Genomic DNA, 20941 nt, shown 5'->3' with positions numbered 1-20941 from the left:
CCAGCAGGGAGAGAGGCAGCTCATCAGCTGGGGAAGGAAATCAGCGCAACACCAGGGATAAAGGGGGGCAGATGGGGGAATTGGCGAGAGGGCTCCAGGACTCCTCGCCGGAGACCAGCGAGGAGAGCATGGGTCCTCCGCTACCCACACCCTCCCTGCGCAGAAGACTTCCGCGCAGGGAGAGTAGGAGGAGACTTGGCATCAAACAGCTTTTATGCTGGAAGAGGTTTAAGAAACGCCCACTGACGGATTCTGCTAGTGACTGAAACAGCCATGAAGTGGAGGGCTGTCCAGACAGAAAATGTTTAACCAGCCAACCTAGCCAGGAGTGGCGGCAACTTACGCACGAGTAACCCCAATCATTATTACAAAACCTAAAGGACCATCTTCTACAACATGAATATACTCAAACACTCATCTGAAGCTTTCCTCCGCATCCCTCTAGCATTTGAAGGTAGGTGGACAATGACCAGAAAGAGGGCCTTTTCTGCTTAGGGAATGCTTTATCCAGGGAAGTTTGCTTAGGGCCAACTGTGTTGCCTTTTCAGTGCCATGCAAACACACTTTTATTTACACAGGTTTTGTAGTCTGGAATATGTGTTTCATGAAGGTTTCCCCTCCTGCTCTTCTTAAATTTTAAGGTTATGCTTTGTGTTTATTTTATTGGGGTTTTATATCAATATTTCTGGTTTTTTAAACTATTTTATTATAAACCACCCCGATAGTTTGGCTGAAGGGTGGCCTAAATGTATTTCAAATAAAATAATGTGTTCTATTTGAAACACATTTTTATTTCCTCACTCTGTTTTCCATCATAGGGTTAAGCACATTGGTAAATATCTTTTAAAGCATTTTAACCTCTCCTATATGAATGGAAGTGTTTCCTTGGACGCTTAACTGGTGACATACCTTTAAAATTTGCCAAACTATGTCAGTTAGTTTTACCCAGGCATGCTTGGAAAGGCTGATGGATACTTGAATAAACTGTAAATGTTATTTTCTTTTTCTTCTCCTACATCATTTACAGCCAGTAGTGTAAGCATATGTTTGGGCTTCCCTGCAAGAGATACTGGAGGAAAGACTTTGTACTTCTCCTCCCCACAGTTTCAACCTTGCAGATTTCCTGAGTCCTGGATTTCAGATATCCAATCTTAAACAAAAAACTAAAGTACCCCCTTGGTACAATCTCTGCCTGTGATAGTACAATCAAAGAGGAAGTGTTCACTTAATAATTTGAGAACATGCACCTTGCTTTCAAACAGTCAATTGCTCTTCTTTCTAATAAGCCTTTAAAAAAATTGGTTGGAATGTGTCTGTAGATAAGGTTTTCTGCTTTTGAAGTGTTCTGTTTTCCTGGAGGAGGTTTTGTTTAATCGATGAGAATTAGATAGACTATAGCCCCTTGGGGTGGCTCCATTCACTCTTCAAAGACAAGTTGCTAACAACTCAGCACTGAACTATTTTATGAAGCCATATTTCATTCTTAGCCATTTATTTAGAGAACAGCACTAATTAATTGGTGTTGAGTTGCTTTTAATTATGCCCTGCTCTTAGTAAGCTTTGGGGATCTGTTTATTGTTGGCAGTGAGGCTTGGGATGGGTAGGGGTTCAAAAAGTCTGTGTTTAGCATTTTGCTTTTCTACATTCTTCTGGATTCATCAAATACCCTGAGAAAATTACCAAGCTTTTTTCTTCTTCACAGAAATAAAAACAGTTCCTAGACTGAATCCACACATTCAGCAAAGGAAATGTCATAGAACTGTAGAGTTGGAAGGGACCCCGAGAGTCATCTAGCCCAACCCCCTACAATGCAGGAATCTCAACGAAAGTATCCATGACAGTTGTTGAGAGATATTTGTGTAGCCAGAGGCATTTCAATGGGGCAGTATGCATAGGACTATCTGGATACCACCTGTCAATACAAACACAGTCACAACAACTCCATTTTGAAGCAAGTGTTTTCCTCTTCCTTTGCTCACTTGGGAATTTTGGCATCCCCAGTTGTTGGAATGGAGTGTAGTACTGGGTGTTTGTGTCTAATTGTGTCTTAATTGTGCCATTCTCTTACCTGTTATGGTTCAAGGAAGGAAAGAATAATAAAATCATAGAATTGTATAGTTGGAAGAGATCCTGAGGGTCATCAATCCAACCCCCTGCAATGCAGGAATCTCAACTACAGCATCAATTACAAATGGCCATCCAACCTGTGCTTAAAAACCCCCAAGGAGGAAGAGTTCACCACTTTCTGAGGGAGTCTGTTACACTGTCAAACAGGTCTTACTGTCTGAAATTTCCTGATGTTTAGTCAGAATCTCCTTTCTTCACTTGAAGCCATTGCTTTGGGTCCTACCCTTTGGAGCAGGAGAAAACAAACTTGCTCCATCTTCCATGTTACAGCCCTTGAGATATTTGAAGATGGCTTCCATATCTCCTCTCAGTCTCCTTTATATCAGGTTAAACATATCCAGTGCCCTCAACTGTTCATCATAAGGCTTGGTTTCCAGACCCTTTGATCATCTTGGTCTCCCTCCTCTGCACACATTCCAGCTTTTCAATATTCTTCTTAAATGCGAGCACCCAAAACTGGACACAATATTCCAGGTGTGGTCTGACCAAGGCAGAATAGAGTGGTACTATTACTTCCTTTGATGTGGACACTGTATTTCTGTTGATGCAGCCTAGAATAGAATTAGTTTTTTTGACTGCTGCATCAGACTGTTGACTCATATTAAGCCTGTGGTCTACTAAGACTCCTAGATCCTTTTCACATGTACTACTGGCAAGCCAGGTGTCCCCCCCCCCATCTTATATTTGTGCAACTGGTTCGCTCTGTCTAAGTGTAGAACCTTACATTTGTCCCTATTGAATTTCATTTTGTTCATTTGGGTCCAGTTCTCCATTCTGTTACGGTAATCTTGAATCCTGATTCTGTCTTCTGCGGCATTACCTACCCCTCCCAGTTTGGTGTCATCTGCAAATTGGATGGGCATTCCCTCAATTTCTTCGTCCTAGTCATTTAAAAGTCAGCAATGTTCTCAAGTTCTTAAGAGTGTTGTGGAGACAGGCTGCTTTGTGCAAACCTCTGCCTTTATGTGCAAAATGTTCTTTCCCCATATTGTTATGATAATGATCTCATGGCAGTTCACAACATAAAAATACAAGATAAAAAAACACAAAACACATAATAAAAACAAAAACCAATAACATCCCCTTCCCCCTCAATAGCTTCACTTCCCCAGAGTTGTCTCTTTTGAGTTCTTAAGTGTGCACAGAATTGACCAGGGAGATACAACCCCATGTTATACACTATTTTCTGAGTTGCAGTCTTGCTATGTGGGGTTTATATTAAGGTGGTGATGTGCTGTGACTTGATGGGGCACTGAGTTACACCATATCCTATGTTTTGTCACAGTGATAATAGCAGAGTGGTTGCTGATACAGGGTGGCTTTCCCTCCCATTGATGTCAATGAGGCAATGACCTCCCTGTTATACAAAAAGTTAATAAATGTCTCTTTTGGTTCCAACCAAAGGCTTTGTTGGAAACTTAACTGGAATGCCCTGTTTGAAGAAGAACTGTGCAATGGGTTGTGGGCTTAAGGCTCTTTACAAGTCACTGTCAGCTCAGATGAAGGAGCTTTTGCTAAAAGTGGCCCATGGCTGGGAACTTATCCCGAGGAAGCTCTGTTTCATACAACCAGGCAATTGACCCATGTGTTGGAGAGGATACTTGTATATAGATGTGGATAGAGGTATAAAAAATAAATAACTCATTTCATACCTATTAATGGTGGCAAGAGCAACTGTGGCAAAATTCTGTGGAAGACATTTGATTTTGACAGCTTTGATTACTTATATTCAAAAGTCTAGCAAATTGCTGTTCTAGAAAAGATTTCCCACAAGCTGAAAGTGGCAAGAAGATATACTGCAGGATACTGATTCCTCCCGCCACCCAGTATGGCATGATTTTATTTTATTTAAAAATGAAGAAGTCCTTGGCCATATGTTTATTTCAAGGTGTGGATTTTGTGAGATCACCCAAACCCAATTTTTGTGGATATATGAAATTACAAGCAATTCTAGTAATTCTGGTGGATATTGATATTGGATTGTTCTGCAGGATAATTGATATAATATGCAAAAGATGGAAATTATTTGGATTCAACATTGGTAATTTAACAGCTGTCCAGTAAATGATTAGTTTTTGTGCTTATTTCCTATCTGTCCTTGTAGATAAGTATTATATTTTCTTGGTGAGAGAAAAAAGTTAACACTCATTGATAAAGGAATCTTTTTGATAGTGGCTGGATGAGACTGAGAAAAATAATGATAAGCCAAGTCTAATTTCAGCTACGTGGTGTTCATTCATGATAAAAGTATTTCTAGAAACCAATTCTTTGTTTCTGTAAGAAAAAAACCAGACCCCTAAAATTATAATCTTTGATGAAGAATGAGAGCAGACATTTCTGAGTCCATCATAAATCCCAGAGCTGATAGAATACACATTGAGAATATTACTTACACACACACACACACACACACACACACACACACACACTTCTGAACTTGCTGCCAGTACAATAATCTTAGAGCCAAAGAGTAATCTATCCCTAAGTGTCTTAATAATGAAAATAGTTGTCCGATAAGCATAACACTGGATGCCTAGTGCTAGAGTAAGGAATATGTTGAAAGGATTTAAATTAAATTAGTGTGGTTTTTTTAAAAAGCTTATCTTGATTGACATTGTTGAATGAAGCTCTATTTTATGATTTAATGCTAACAAAAATTTGTGGAAAGAAAGGCCCTCTTTAAGGAAAAGTAGAAGAAAACAATTACCCCAGTGCAAAAAGCTACTTATTTATTGTTTAGTATATTTATTTGTCACTTATTCTAAAAATGACTCCAACTTACAATGTGAAAACAAACTTTAAAACCATGTATAAGAACAAGAATAAAGTAAGAACTTAAAATGCTCATCCAAAATATGTATAAAAGAGCTGATTCAATTGAACCCATCCTACTAAAAATGACGAGCAGAAGAAGAGTCTGCAAACATACCTAAGTAAAGGGACCCCTGATTGTTAGGTCCAGTCACGGACGACTCTGGAGTTGCAGCGCTCATCTCGCTTTATTGGCCAAGGGAGCCGGCGTACAGCTTCTGGGTCATGTGGCCAGCATGACTAAGCTGCTTCTGGCAAACCAGAACAGTACACAGAAACACTGTTTACCTTCCCGCTGGAGCGGTACCTATTTATCTACTTGCACTTTGTGCTTTCGAACTGCTAGGTTGGCAGGAGCAGGGACCGAGCAACGGTAGCTCACCCCGTAGCTCACGTCACGGGGATTTGAACCACCGACCTTCTGATTCGCAAGCCCTAGGCTCTGTGGTTTAACCCACAGCGCCACCCGCATGCCTTAAACATACCTAGGTACCCTCCAAATTAGGACCAAGACTGGGGCTTTAAAATGTTTTTGTCTGGTGCCTAAAACAACGAATGATGGTGCCAGGTGTACCTCTTTGGGGAGAGCATTCCACAAATGAGCCACCATTGAGGCAGCACCCCCCAAAAAAATCCTCATTCAATATCATACTTATAAAGGGACTCCATTTATAAAGAGATTCCAGTGGGGTTCCACTGATGGATTCACACAAGTATCATAACTGCATGAGGACATGAATGCATGTAGGGAAGGTGTGGAATCTACAGCTGATATGCCCTCATTTCCCTGACACATTCATGATCTCCATTTTAAATGCTTAGAAGCAGCAAAGGTTACTTCCATGAGATCTGTTGAGCACCTTTCTAAGACAATTCTAAAAGGTAAAAAATGGACATTTTCTGACTAGTGGTCATAATGTAAGGTTACCAGTTTTTCCCCTGATGAATCTGGGGACACTTTTCAACTTCAATGGATTTTGTATGGGGACTGATTTGTAAATCCAGGGACTGTCCCCGGGAAACGGGGACGTCTGGTAACCTTATCATAATGTGTTATGCAAAATTTCCCTTGTTACAGTAGCCAGCACTTAAAGTAGCGTGCAAGCCAAGGCTCACACACTTTTTTTATTTGTTGCATTTTTATCTAATCCTTTTATCTAAGGAGCTCCAGGCGGCATACATGGTTCTCCTCCTCCTCATTTAATCCCTGCAACAAACCTGTAAGGTAGATATGGCTGAGAGACAGTGACTGGCCCAAGGTAACACAGTGTGCTTCATGGCTGAGTGGGGATTGGAACCCTGGTCTCCCAGGTCCTAATGTAGCTATACCACACTGGCTCTCATAATGGAATGTACGGGTGTGGGACATCCATATCCACATGTTTGAACCAATTAAATTAAATTAAATTAAACCAATGAGTAAAGCCAATTAACCGAATTAACGAATTAAGTACACTTGGCTTGAGAGCAGTACATGTGAAAAGGATCTAGGAGTCTTGGTTGACCACAAACTTGACATGAGCCAACAGTGTGACGCGGCAGCTAAAAAAGCCAATGCAATTCTGGGCTGCATCAATAGGAGTATAGCATCTAGATCAAGGGAAGTAATAGTGCCACTGTATTCTGCTCTGGTCAGACCTCACCTGGAGTACTGTGTCCAGTTCTGGGCACCACAGTTCAAGAAGGACACTGACAAACTGGAACGTGTCCAGAGGAGGGCAACCCAAATGGTCAAAGGCCTGGAAACGATGCCTTATGAGGAACGGCTAAGGGAGCTGGGCATGTTTAGCCTGGAGAAGAGGAGGTTAAGGGGTGATATGATAGCCATGTTCAAATATATAAAAGGATGTCACATAGAGGAGGGAGAAAGGTTGTTTTCTGCTGCTCCAGAGAAGCGGACACGGAGCAATGGATCCAAACTACAAGAAAGAAGATTCCACCTAAACATTAGGAAGAACTTCCTGACAGTAAGAGCTGTTCGACAGTGGAACTCTGTGAACCAGCCTCAGCCTGTGGGAGCAGAAAAGTAGGATTTCCCCGCTCTACATCCTTTAACAATCCTTTGCCTTAGAGGGGCTGGGACCCAGTGGCAACTTTGAAAATATATGTGCTGACAGAATGCACATATTGTATATGGAAAAGGTAATAAATTCAGCTGGAAACATTGTACCATATTTGCCAGGAGAAGGCTGTTGTTTTCATGCCCTGCTTGTGAACTTCCAAGAGGCATTGACTATACACTGTTGGAAACAGAATACTGGACAACAGGGACTTTTGGTCTGATATAACAGGGCTCTTACATTATTATACTGAGATTGGTATTATATAGTTTATTTTCCCCACAATAAACTTTCATTCAGATTTTGGATGCCAGTAAAGAACTGAACAATTAATCCACACCCTTTGAGCCTTTCATTGGGAACTGTGGTTCCAGTCTAGCCAGTTATAAAAATCTGTTATTCTGCCAGAGCATATTCTAGCTTGGTGTATTTCAGAAAGAATATTGTAGAGCTGGACAAGGTGCAGAAAAGGGCAACCAAAATGATCGATGAAATATAACACTGGGTTCATTAAAGCTTTCTTTTAAATGCAAATATAGGAGGATGTAATAGTGTATAAAATGATTCATAGTCTGGAGAAAATGGACGGAGTGACGTTTTATTTTCCTCTTTTAATACTTGAAACTTGGATCATTTAGTTGGGAGATTCATGGCAGAAATTCTTCATACAGTGCATAGTTAACTCATGGAATTAATTGCCACAAGATGTGATTAAGGCTGGCAACTTGAATGGCTATCAATGGCTGTTAGTGACAATGGCTGTATACTACATCCAGGGAAGAACAGCAGGAGAGGGCTATTGTGCTCATGTCCTGCTTGACAGCTTCCCAGAGGTATGTGATCGGCCACTGTGGGAAACAGTATGCTGGCCTAGATGGGCCTTTGGTCTGGTCCATCAGGTTTGTTTTTACATTCAGTTCCTTAATTACACTATTAAAAAGGGGGAAGCTACTGGACTTCAGCTGCCATAAGCCACAGCCAGTATTGTCAGTGATGATGGGCATTGTAGTCCAACGACATCTGGCGGGGACCATGTTGGCTAGGTCTGCTACAAACATTGCTTCACGATACATCTTGTTTTCACTTACTCCTATTCTATCATTGCACTGGAGTCTGCTTTTTACCCAGCAGGTGACCCTTGATTGCTGATATGAGTAATCCAAACCCATCTTTTCTTAATTTATGCCTTAACCAGGAAAAAGAAACCATAGTAAAAATACAGCTGCTCCCTCTTCTGACCATAATAAGAGGAAATGGCCAAGTCAAATAACAGCTGTCCCCTCCCCAGCATTACAGTTATGAAGGAAACTACTACCCTTATATTTTCCCTTACCTTGAACTTGTATTGGTGTTTCCTCCCTTTGCCACAGCACAACTCCTGTGCAGCAAAAAGTGAAGCAAAAAGGGAGGAAAATCTGCTAAGGAGAACTTAGGGTGATAGGGTGGGCATATGGAGACTCTTATCAGACCAGGGCTCTTTCATCCCCCACTTTAATACCACTTTTCTGCATTACTGTATTCAAGGTGGTTTACAAACCCATAGAAATGGCAAAATATAGGACAAAAATCACACTGCCACCCTATAACAAAAACAAAACAAGAATCCATATCACCTAAGATATTGCAATTATTGTGCAAGATAATAAAATGTCAGCACATAATCAAACAAAATCACCTCCATCAGTTACAAATCAATAATTAAAAAGTGACCAAACAATATCTGCAAAAATATAATAGATGAAATGCCACAGATCATGAAGAAAGAATAAGTGAGCGGCTGGGTTAAAGCTTTCCTTCCCTGTCCTGTGGAACACTGTCCACCCACAGTTGGGCATTCATGCCTCTTGCCATGACCTACCACCCAAGGACCTTGCCCTGTGCAGTAGAGGATTCTGAAGATGAAGTTTAGGCTATTTCCTCCAGGAAGAACCACCAGTGCTTATTCAGGACTCTCCTGGCTAGAGAATACAGCCCCTGGCACTATCCTATGACACTGGTGCAGTACTGCTCTCTCTTAAGTCCTGCAGAAATCAAAGACTACAAAGTAAGGAGAGCACCCTTTAAGCAGCTGGTCAACTCCTCTACACTCCAGATCTGGTCAGCTATATAAATGCTTCTGTTGACTAGCCCTCTGCAGAGACTGCCTTTTGGTGGCTGGCTTAGCAGGACACATTGGAGCTGTCCAAGGTCCTGTATGTGCTCTGCTTGACTCCTAACATGGACACTTCCTGCTTCCCCCGTGAGCCTAAAGCAGGGGTCAGCAAACTTTTTCAGCAGGGGGCTGGTCCACTATCCCTCAGACCTTGTGGGGGGCTGGACTATATTATGAAAAAAATAAATGAACGAATTCCTATGCCCCACAAATAACCCAGAGATGCATTTTAAATGAAAGCACACATTCTACTCATGTAAAAATGCCAGGCAGGCACCACAAATAACCCAGAGATGCATTTTAAATAAAAGGACACATTCTACGCATGTAAAAACATGCTGATTCCCGGACTGTACGTGGGCTGGATTTAGAAGGCGATTGGGCCAGATCCGGCCCCCAGGCCTTAGTTTGCCTACCCATGGCCTAAAGTGTCCCCAGAACTTTTGAGTCGACATTGCAGATCATTTGCTTTCATCCCAGGGGCAAGCAGCTCCAGAATAAATTGAATATTTGCAGGGTGGGAGAAGAAGGCAGATGAGCTCAGCTTCATGCCTACAAATGTTTCTATTTCTCACCTCCCTGAGCAACCTTCTGGCATGGAAAACTACCTTGTACCAGACCAGACAATTTATCCATCTAGTGAAGTATCTACTCTGGTTGGTGGTGGTTCCCCCATGCTCAGGAGACTGAGAGGTTATAATGATAGCCAGCTTCAAATATCTCAAGGGCTGTCATATGGAGGATGGAGCAAGCTTTTCTCCTGCTTTGGAGGGTCAGAATCAAACCAACAGCCTTAACTGAAGAAACAAGGTTCTGACTAAACATCAGGAAGAACCTTCTGATAATAAGAGCTGTTCAACAGTGTTATGGTCATCATTGGAGGCTTTTAAGCAGAGCTTGAATGGCCATCTGTCATGGATACTTTAGTTGAGATTCCTGCATTGCAGGGGTTGGACTCGATGACCCTTGGGGTACCTTCCAACTCTATGATTCTGCCACTACTTTATCATATTGCTGCCTTTTTCTCTCATCTAGTTGCAGAGCTCAGGCTGTTGCCTCTTTGCTGGTTATATTTCAACTGACCCAAACCATTTCTTTCCAGCTCCTTCTCCTGCAGTTGGGTTGTAGCTGGTGGCCACTTGACATAAACATTAATCAGTGCTGAAATGTAGCTAACAAAGGGATGGTAGCTCAGTGGTAGAGCATGTGCTTTGGATACAAAAGGTCCCAGGTTCAGTCTCTGGCCTCTCCTGTTTGAAGGATCAGGTAGCATAAAATACCTTTCTCTTCTTGTTACCCTGGAGGCTCTGCCAGCTGATTTAGAACAGGAACAGGAGAAAACAAGCTTGCTCTTTCTATCATATCTTGTCTCAGTCTCCTCTTTTCCAGGCTAAACATATCCAGCTCCCTCAACCGTTCCTCATAAGGCTTGGTTTCCAGACCCTTGATTATCTTGGTCACCGTCCTCTGCACACATTCCTGCTTGTCAATATCCTTCTTAAATGGTGGCACCCAGAAATGGACACAGTACTTCAGGTGTGGACTGTTGAAGGCAGAATAGAGCGGTTGGAGAATAGGAGTTGGAGTATGAAGAATTTTGCCTAGTCCTGGTCCTTACTTAAAGGAAGCTACTTTACCTTGCCACTTGCAAAAACCAAGAAACATTGAGGCCACCTGATTTACTGGTACAACATTTGCACTATATGATGCCGCTGTTTTGTTGCATATTCATTCTGATTTGTTTGCACAGATGTTGTATGATATTTTCTGATCTTGCCATTATTCCACACTTCCCAGTACATTTCTCCATCACCTTCCTCATCACACAATTTAGATTTGCAACACCGCTAAATCCACTTTAATCGCACAACCTAAATTAGTTGGTATGTGACTGAATCATTACCACAAAATAGTGACATTTTATAAGCAGCAATTTTGAAAGTCGCCCCCCAAACAAATACTTACATTTAAACACCTACTTTTGAAAATGTTTGGTCAGATAAATTATGGTGCCATACATTAAGGACAATGAGAGGTGCAGTGTCTATCATGGCAATGCTAAAACAGAATTTCTTGCTGGGGAATGCAAAAAGCTCACTAAGTCAGAGTCACCGTCACCGTCACCATGAACAGATGAAAATGAGGTGCTTCCTGTAGAAGTCTCTTTTTAATTTCTATAATGGGCATATCCAACTGAGGCCCTTCGTCCAGGCTCTTGTTATTTACATTTCAGAATTTGATTAGGTGCACTGGAGAAGGGGTTAGCATAAGAAGCAGTGGAAGTTGGAAGGTGTAACGAGAGGGCAACTAATAAAACAGTGGATTAAAGGCCAGTTCTTGGACGCTTTTCGGTATTGCATCAGCCAAGGATCTGACTGTAAAATACTTGCTGCTCAAGAAAACTTGTTTGTTGAATACTGGACCAGTCTACACAAACAGCACATTAAATGGAAAATCTGGACCATATAACTTCAGACTGCAAGTGGTAGGGTTGCATGTCTGAACACTCCTACATGGGAAAGGGAGGAAAACTCATCTGTACACAGAAGATTAACAGCCCCTTTCAGACATGCAATGAATATGTGTCAGAAGGAAGCCAGATTCTGTTTCCAATCTCCACTTGTTCATTTGAAGGTCTGCAAAAAGCTAACATGAATCCCGTTATTTCCACACTTTCCCAATAACTACCCTCTCTGGGGTAAGGACTGTAGCTCAGTAGTAGAGCATTTTCTTTGCATGCAGGAGGCTGCAGGTTCTATCCCTTGGATCTCCAAGAAGGGCTGGGAAAGACTGTTGTCTGAAACCCTGTAGAACTGCTGCCACTCAATGTAGATAATATCTACCTGTCAAAGCCCCTTGTGCAATGCTTCGCAAGTGCCTGACAGCCACCTGGTTGTCAGGTGTTTGAGAACTACCAAGTGTAAGGCACTTTGCTAGCCCTGTGCACACCAGTGCTGAGCATAGGGCCAACAAGCTGCTTTCTGCAGTTCTGTCTGTGTGACCACACAGTCAGTCCAGGAGACTTCAAGTCACTACCGATCAGCTGATAAGAAGTGACTTCAGCACTGGTTTCTGCAGGGTTTGTGCAATTGAGTTCTCCATGGGGGAACTCAGTTGCACAGCTAATTGAACAGTCTTTCTGCAGCAACCCTTTAGGGAACTTGGTCACACAACTAATCCAGTTGCCTAGGTATCTGCTGTATAGTTGACATCATATGTAACCGGTGGGTTTGAGGAAAACAGTCTCCTTGTAGGACAAATTGGGACCCATGCTGGGCCAAACTTGGCCCATGGTCCAGAGGTATCTTGTAACCTATTGTCCACCATCTGCAGTTTTGATAACTTCTTATATTAAAAATAATTAACGTTAAAAAAAAAAGTTTCCAAATTAAGCAAGGATACGTTTTTAACATTGATTTTAAAGATGTTTTCTTGATGAATTGAATTGGTTAATTTGGGGGTTCCTAATTTCCTAAGCGCCAGAGATACATTTCAAAATCTAATAGACTATTGTGGGCACCACAAAATATCCATTTTACAGAGGGAAAATTGCTGATACTCATAAATCCCTTACAAAAATAAATAAAAACAGACAACAAAGCAAGCAACACACTCTGAAAACAGGCAGTCACCCCTAACAATAAAGCCACCCCCCTAATTCTTTAAAAAATAAGTTGGGATAGGGTCTTGTCAGCCACTGGGAGTGTGTCTGAGTGTTGTTGTGCCCATAGGTACTATTCTGGGTACCCCAGAATTAACTGATTGATTAAAGGTTGCAGCCCTAGGGGGGGAAAAGAAAAGAAATATACTGAGTTTCTGTTTCTCTGAGAGTAATATAGAGTGGAGGGAAGAGAGCAGAGTGGGGTGGACTGAAAATATGTCAACTCCTTGACTGGATCTTGCCCTTTTATTCCAAGTAGTTACACTGTCAAGAAGGTATTTTGCTGAATTGCCTCTTTCTGCAGGAACACCACGCAACAGTTACTTCTGAGTGGCTTTATAGGGGATTTTCACCCACACCTTATAATAAACCGAGCGTGCAGATAACATATCTTTTTGTGCTTTAAAGTGCTTGGATGATAACTGTGAAAAATTATCTCACGAAGGTTACCAAGCGGTACCTGTGGCCATTTTCTCATGACCCCTGTGAGATAAAGTTTACTGCCTTAGATCATGATGCATTGTCAAATAACAGGTTTAGCTTGTCTGGCCAACAAGAAGTAATTGAGGAGTGTTATAGCTTTACAATCCTTGTTCCAAGGAATTGGGAGCATCTGAGCTGTTAGACCTGAACAAAATAGGTCAACGCTGAGAGAATAAAGTTTTCTCTATTTGTTCCCCTTTTCTTTTACTCCCAAGTTATTTCCTTTCATATGTGAAACTATTTCATGATGATCCTTGAAAATCTTACAGAAAAACCTTGAATGTTTTTCTCTCTCTCTCAAAAGACCATTAAAAAAAATGAATTACCATGCCTGTATTATTAATGTTCACAGTTTCCTACATTTACAGATGTTCTGTGAGAGCCCTCTCACAAACTTACACATACACTAAAATAAACCAAAGATTGCATCTTCTGTCTTGTAAAAATGATGTCTGGTGACTGATAACACTCTCTTCTGGAGTTTTATACCACAACCAAGCAAACCTGATGAGGAATGTTTGGTTTCTCATGGGTAAACCCCACAATTTGCCCCCAGTGATAGAGCATCTGCTTTGTCATGCAGGTTCAATCCCTGGCATCTCCAGGAAGGGCTGGGAATATTCCTAACTGAAACCCTAGAGATGTTTTGAGTTAGACATACAAATGGTCTTTGGGTAGATAGTTTCATTATAACATTTTGTGGTCCTGGACTTATTTGTATCAGGAGTAAGGAGTTTATTATGCTTCCAGTTGCTGCTCTGTTGCTGTTTGGTAGCCAATGAAAGTCACACTGCACCAGTGGACTGGAGTGTTGCCACTATCATCTTGGCTGCAAGAGACAGTGCTACAGTTCATCCACAGGTGAATCCATTTTTGTGTGAACACTGCTTGGACAATTAAAAAAAAAAAATGCTTCCTGCAGAGTTGTTCCGATCCCTACCCTCTAATCTGGCTTGTGCAAAACCTGTCTGTCTTTAATCTATAATCACACTTATAGGTTGAGAAGCAATGATTTAAGAGAGAGATCTCATATTAGGGGTGCAGCCAATATGCGGGGGGAGCTTATATTTGGATCAATATGGTGTCTAGCAAATATGAGGCAGGCAGAGCCTAGAAGCAGTTTGCAGGTGGAGCCTGGGGATTTTAGGCAAGCCTGTAAGCCTGTCAGGGAAAAAGAGAGGGGATAAATAAATATATAATGTCTAGAGGTTTTGCCAGGTTAGAAATGAAGCTCAGCTCTCTGTTCATCTTAGGCACAGATGGGGAACCTGTGGCCCTCCATATGTCATGGGACTCCAGCTCCCATCTACCCCAGGCAGAATGGCTAATGGTCAGGATGAAGGGAGTTGTAGTCCAATAACATCATGGATTCCCAACCCTGCTCTAAGGTTTAGGGCTAGCTTCCCCCAATGCCCCCCTCCCCATCCTTGTACTTTGCTTTTGGGGCAGCTAGCCCCAAAGGGGGAAGCAAGCAAACACAGAAAAGAAATTGCCCATCTCATTGAAGAATTAATGTGTACCTCTATTGTACAAATTGTTCATGATTGCTGTAACTATTTTCTTGCAGCTACGCAGCTATGCAGCTATGATTCCAGCATCATTTTCTTTCTTTTCCACTGTGTTAAGGGTTGGGTTATTTAAACTTACCATCAAACAGAATCAGAATCAAAGTGAGCTAATTTTTCTGAAATACTAATCATTTTAAGGCTATTGAACTAAATATAGAGACAGTTCATTAAATCATTAAAACTGCCTGCAATAATCCTCACAAAGTCATTATAGTAGTATTCCCTAGCCAGAGAGGTAGGTTTGCCTTAAGCACAGTTTAATCAAATTAGATAGCAGGCCTATGTCATGGGGTTTCTCCTATTGATATTCATTAAAAATACATGATTTATCACTAATCTATGTAAGGTATATCCCGATTCTGCCAAATTAATTTTGTAAGTGTTGGGGCGGGGAGTGAGGGAATAGGTAAGGAAAACATTATAGTCTATTGTTATAGTGCTGATTTAAAATGGAGGCACGATCGCATTTACATTTTGCAGACTGTATCATTTTACAACATTTTGGCACTTGCTTGCTTTCCTTCCCTTTCTCATTTTAGTTAAGCACTTGCACTACCAGCTACTATATCCTTTAGGTCAGTGGTGGCCAAACTCGGCCTTCCATATGTTTTGAGACTACAACTCCCATCATCCCTAGTGGTCAGGGATGATGGGAATTGTAGTCCCAAAACATCTGGAGGGCCGAGTTTGGCCACCACTGCTTTAGGTCACCCCCCTAACTTTCAGTTTACAGCGATCCCTTTCAGCACTGACTTACCTGCTGTAGAAACTGTGTACACTGCTGGCAATTCTGGCACAAGTATTTGAGCACATGGTCAGCTTACTCAGAACATTTCCAAATAAAAGGAGCTGGTTTCAGATAAGGAAAAAACCTCTGTGTGGCACCCAAATAGTCACCACCAGTCCATGTAGAGGATATTTTGTGAGGTGGACAAATTACCTGACCTGGTTTAAGACAGCTTCGTATGTTCATATGCTTCCCATGCTCTCAGTTTTTAGTGACCAAGTTTTGAGGGCCTCCCCATTGCCTGATGAAAATGGCAAGTGTCCTTGCACATACCCATTGCTCACCTCTTCTCTCTAGCTTATCCACTTTGATCCCCATATGATGCACTCTAATGAGTGCATTGGCTTTGGCTCACAAATGCTTATGCCACAATAATAAAGTTTTAGTTTTCAAGGTGCCACAAGAGTGTGGTGTGAAAATTGTGCACTCCTAGCTAGTAGATGTATATAGAAGTTAGCAAATCATCTGGGAAATATTTTTTTCCCATGCAGAAGACTTGAAAATTGCTGGGGGGGTCTCACCAAACCACACAATACATCTTTGTTAGAATCATACAATAAAATTGTGGAGTTGAAAGGGACCCTGAGCATCATATAGTCCAACCCCCTGTGATGCAGGAATCTCAAAACGTATTCATAACCCATTAGTAGACTGTATCAGTTCTGTAAAGTAGACCTACAGCTTACAAAGGGGTTACGTTCCGAGGATAGTACATAAAGCTAAAATTGCATATTATGAAAACCACAATAGGGCCTAGACTAGAGCATTGCTAGTGTAGCACCCTGCTTGTGGTTAACGCTTAGCTGGAATGAAATATTCAACGCAGCAATAGAGAAATTAAAATAATTATTTATTTGTCAGACAAATAAATGAGAGGCACAGTGGTATATGGTTACCAAGCTCTGGCCTGGCTCCTGCCATTATGGCCAGCCCTTATATTCCCTTAATCCAGCCCCCTTTGCTCCTCCTGTGGCTGCCTCTGTCCAATCAGCCTGGTTGGATTTCCTATTGGCTGATTGCTATATCCAATCCTAAAAGATACACCCACATCCTCCTGTCCTTATATGGAACACAAACAGCTATATATTGTTACATCTATAAATGACAAATAAGTAGTAATATATCTTACATGTGTCTCAACAAGGAATCTTAATTACCAGCTCACCTCTTGCCCTCCCTGCCCTATTGCCTTCTAAAACAAATGGTTAATCTTAAATTTTTATCTTAAACATATGTCAAGGATCTTGAGTTTCACATCAACATTGAAAGATATCCTTCATTTGAAGGTTTCTAAACAAATGTCTGACAGCTAATATATCCGGACAGCATTTGATGGCGTCTTCCTGTCTGGCAGGGGGGCTAAACTGCTGGCTGACTTAATTCCAGGATAAATACAACTCTTCTAGCATTTGTTAAATCCTTTGCATAATTACATTTAAGCCAATATATTTAAGCTAATATATTTCATACATTATCATAGGTAACCTTTTAAAAGAGTAAAAGCTTCTCAAAGTAGAAAGGAAGGAACTCAGTAAAAAAACAGTTTTTAAAGAAGGCTCTTCAGTTTACATTCCCCCCCCCTTCAGCCTCCTTTCCAGCCTCAAAATAAAATAGGAAGAAGCTTCTTTTTCCCCAGCCAAGCCAGTTGCCTTTTCTCTCAGTTTAAGAAAGAAACAGTTTTAAAAAGACTTCCCAAAAAAAAAAGCCTCTCTTTCTCTGTCAGCTAGATGCTTCTCCCCATTTGCCTCTGGCCTTAGAAAATACAGCTCAAGGTTTAAGAGAGGCCCATGGTATCATTTTACTATTTGCCCATTCCTAATTATATTTATCTCTGCCTTTGTTATCTTCTGTAACATGTAGGGTCAGTGTCATTACTCAGTCTGTATTTTCAGCTTTTACGACTTTGAGAATTGTTTTCTGCTATCAATCAAAGGGGGGGCCCCTTGTCTTAGGAGAATGGCCAAGGTTTTCTCTGCCTGGCATGAAACATTTGAAAATCTACTTTTGAAAATCTAAGCCCTCTTTAATATACAAGTCCTGATCAAACATTAATAAAATGCAGGCTTATGCCTGATGCCTCATTCCCCCCTTTCAAGCTCAAGGACCTTCATCCCAAGTGTCCTTGATAGCTTGACCTTCATCATATTCCTGAGGTAAAGCTCTGTATAGGGCCATGATATGAGGTAGAGTTTCATTTGAAACCATCTTGCTAATTGTACTTCTAAAACATGAAATGATACATGGCATCATACATAAAACCATTACCACTACTGTCAAGAAAAACAAGCAAGACAATAGTATCCCTTTGAGTCCTGTGACATTAGGTAACCAATTGGTGAGCCATCCCATATCCCATCCTTCCCATGTTTGTACTGGGACATGTGCTATATTCTCCATCTTTGTGGCCAACACACGGATTGCCTCACCATTATCTGAAATGTTAAAGCAACAGGCATTCCCTGTCAAATTCAAGACTCCACATAGGCCTCCCTGCTTGGCAAGTACATAATCCATTCCCATTTTCAGCTGCAAAATGGCGGCTCTACTTTCATCCAACTGTTGTGCAATAAGTCTCAAACTCTTGGCCGTTGCATTGGTTACAAGTTCCACTACTGCTTGCAATCGAATTATTCTGTTTAGATTATAAATAGGATCCCGTGCCCCTTGTATGAGCTCACCAGGATTCCAGGAGGCAGGATCATAATAGGCTATAATGCGCTCTGGTGGCCAATCATCAGTACCGCTCCAACTTTGGGTACTTCCTCCTGCTATATGAGAAATATCAGCGTTTCTTCGTGTACGCTTGGCCAAATTAGTGGGCATAATCCACATTGGTGGTAATACCCATCCCAGGAAACAAGTCCCACTCCATTTGGAGGGGAGTTTCTTGTATGCCCATTCTCCACATATCCACCACAACCATCGTGTCTGAGGTCTTTGGTACGTGGAGTACAGAAGGCGAAATAGCAAAAGAGGTAGAGAGTTCACAGTGCAGTATGTTAGATTGCCTTTTTCTGTCACAGTTATGTTCCATACCACTTTCCATGCATGAATAAAAGGAGGTGCACAGGGCAAGGCATCCCGAGTTCGATAGGTAGTATCGTGTGCCCAGGTATTCTTAATATTATCCCAAGTATAGTGACAATGAGAAGAGCCTATCATGGTAGAATCAGCTGCATTTGATGATCTATGTACACAGAATTCCCCTTGTACAGGTATAACTCGTAATGGTTTAGTTGAGTTCCATCCGGGGAAATTCTGTACTTCTGTTTGGTGTGGTATTTCGCTTACCATACCAATGGCATCTAATGGTATCGGTAATAAGGGCATACCTCCCTCTGAATCATCTGGCCCGAGAGAGCAAACAAGGCAATTGGTCCTATTTGCAACATTGGCTACCATTTCAGCTAAACCTACCCACATATTGTGGTCATGGTGGAATCCATATTTAGTCAATTTGGCCAGATTCAAGGACCCTTCCCCTTCCCAAGGGATCAGGATTAATAGAATCATGTTGATGTCTAGCATATGCATTCCTTCCACAAAAGATTACCTTATTGTGATAGCAAATAAATATTAGTCCCAATATAATTCCCCCAGTGACAGGAATGGGGAACCACCAAGACCAAAACATATATCCCGAGGATCCCCAATGAGTAATATCTGATAATTGTTCCACAAGGGGGTGGGCAGTCAATTAATTGTATAAGAGAATCTTTCCTTTCACAATCGCTGGTTCAGATGCTCCTCAAGCTTCAGGCGTGCGCAGGTCAGCCAGCTTCCAGGTTGTGGCTGCAGCAGGCCGGTCGTCAAATGTTGCCCGTGACCTAGCCCGTTCCCGGTAGGGCTAGATACAGGGGTTTTTGGAGAGAGTCAGTTTAAGAGGATTAGAGGGGTCACCTTTGCACGTCCAACTGCCTTCGGACTTCTTCAAACGGGAGTGATGAATCCAGGGGGTCACCTCAGCTACCTTCACCGCTGTTGGAGTAGAGAGCAAGACGGTGTAAGGTCCACGCCACTTAGGTGCAAGTGGATCACGTTTCCACTCTTTCACCCATACGCTATCGCCAGCCTGGAACTGATGAATCGGCTCGGCAATGCTGCACGGCGTGCGCTCGAGGGCCCACCTGTTAAGAGAAACAAAAACACGGGAGAGAGATTGCACTTGTCCCTGTGTCACATGGTCTCCTATTTGTTTAAGATCAGCTGAAATATCCTGAACAAAGGAGGGTGGTCTCCCATACAGGAGCTCAAAAGGTGACAACTTAAGTCTTTTTGTGGGTGCACACCGAACACGAAACAGTGTTATGGGTAACACATCTACCCATCCCAATCCCGTTTCCTGGGTTAATTTTGCCAATTGGGTTTTCAGAGTCCGATTCATTCTTTCAGTTTTCCCTGAACTCTGAGGCCTATAGGCTGCATGCAGTCTCCATTTCACTTGTAGGACTCGACATACTTCTTGTACTACTTGATCAATGAACGCTGGCCCATTGTCACTTCCAATGCATCTAGGTAATCCAAACCTCGGGATCAATTCAGTGAGGAGTCTCTTAGTTACCTCTCGTGCCTTTTCAGTTCGGGTGGGAAAAGCTTCAACCCATCCGGTAAGAGTATCTACAAACACAAGGAGATACTTGAATCCCTTAGAAGGGACCAGCTCTGTGAAGTCCACAATTAGGCTTTCCATGGGGACATATCCCACATGTTGGATTCCAGGAGGTTGTACCGGTCCCTGCCTGGGATTGTTTTTAGCACAAAGAACACATTTCTGTGAAATGCAAGTTGCTAATTGTGATAGGTTAATAATATACAACTTCCGACTGAGACTCTCTCTGGTTGCAGTACCGCCAAGGTGAGTAGATTCATGATAATTTCTTACAATTGTGCCTGCTAGATGATGAGGTACATAAATCCTATTGTCTGGCAGGATCATCCAACCGTCCTTCACAACTGCTCCTTCCTTTTCAGCCCACTTCCTCTCTTCTGGGGTATAGTGAGGTTTAACTTCTTCTGGAACTACCTCTGGTATGAGGGCTGCTATAAATCCTCCCACAGGCTTTTGGGCTGCCTCTCGAGCTGCTTTGTCAGCAGCATGATTTCCTCTGGTTATTGGATCCCTTCCTCGTCCATGACCTTTGCAGTGCATTACAGCAATCTGTTCTGGAGCCCATACTGCTTCTAACAGGATTTCTACTTCAGGTCCATATTTCAAGGCTTTCCCGTGGGCTCCTATTAGACCTCTTTCTTTCCATAGAGCACCATGTGCATGCAGGGTTAAGAAGGCATATT

General features: G+C 42.0%; 1 protein-coding gene across 2 annotated transcripts in view; it reads left to right on the top strand.

Annotated features, from left to right (window-relative positions):
* Nucleotides 1-415: 415 nt before the first annotated feature.
* Nucleotides 416-20941, top strand: part of BCL11A (BCL11 transcription factor A) — a 261059-nt gene continuing 240533 nt past the window's right edge. Inside the window, exon 1 of one of the 2 annotated variants that reach the window (XM_081188533.1) lies at nt 416-454. The gene's annotated coding sequence lies outside the window, so the exon portion shown is untranslated. The remainder of the gene's footprint in view (nt 455-20941) is intronic. The other variant, XM_081188531.1, reaches the window with a different exon arrangement.

The sequence above is a fragment of the Podarcis bocagei genome (assembly GCF_964188305.1).
Source record: "Podarcis bocagei genome assembly, chromosome: 3".
Lineage (NCBI taxonomy): Eukaryota > Metazoa > Chordata > Lepidosauria > Squamata > Lacertidae > Podarcis > Podarcis bocagei.
This window is presented reverse-complemented; position numbering and strand designations above follow the sequence as displayed.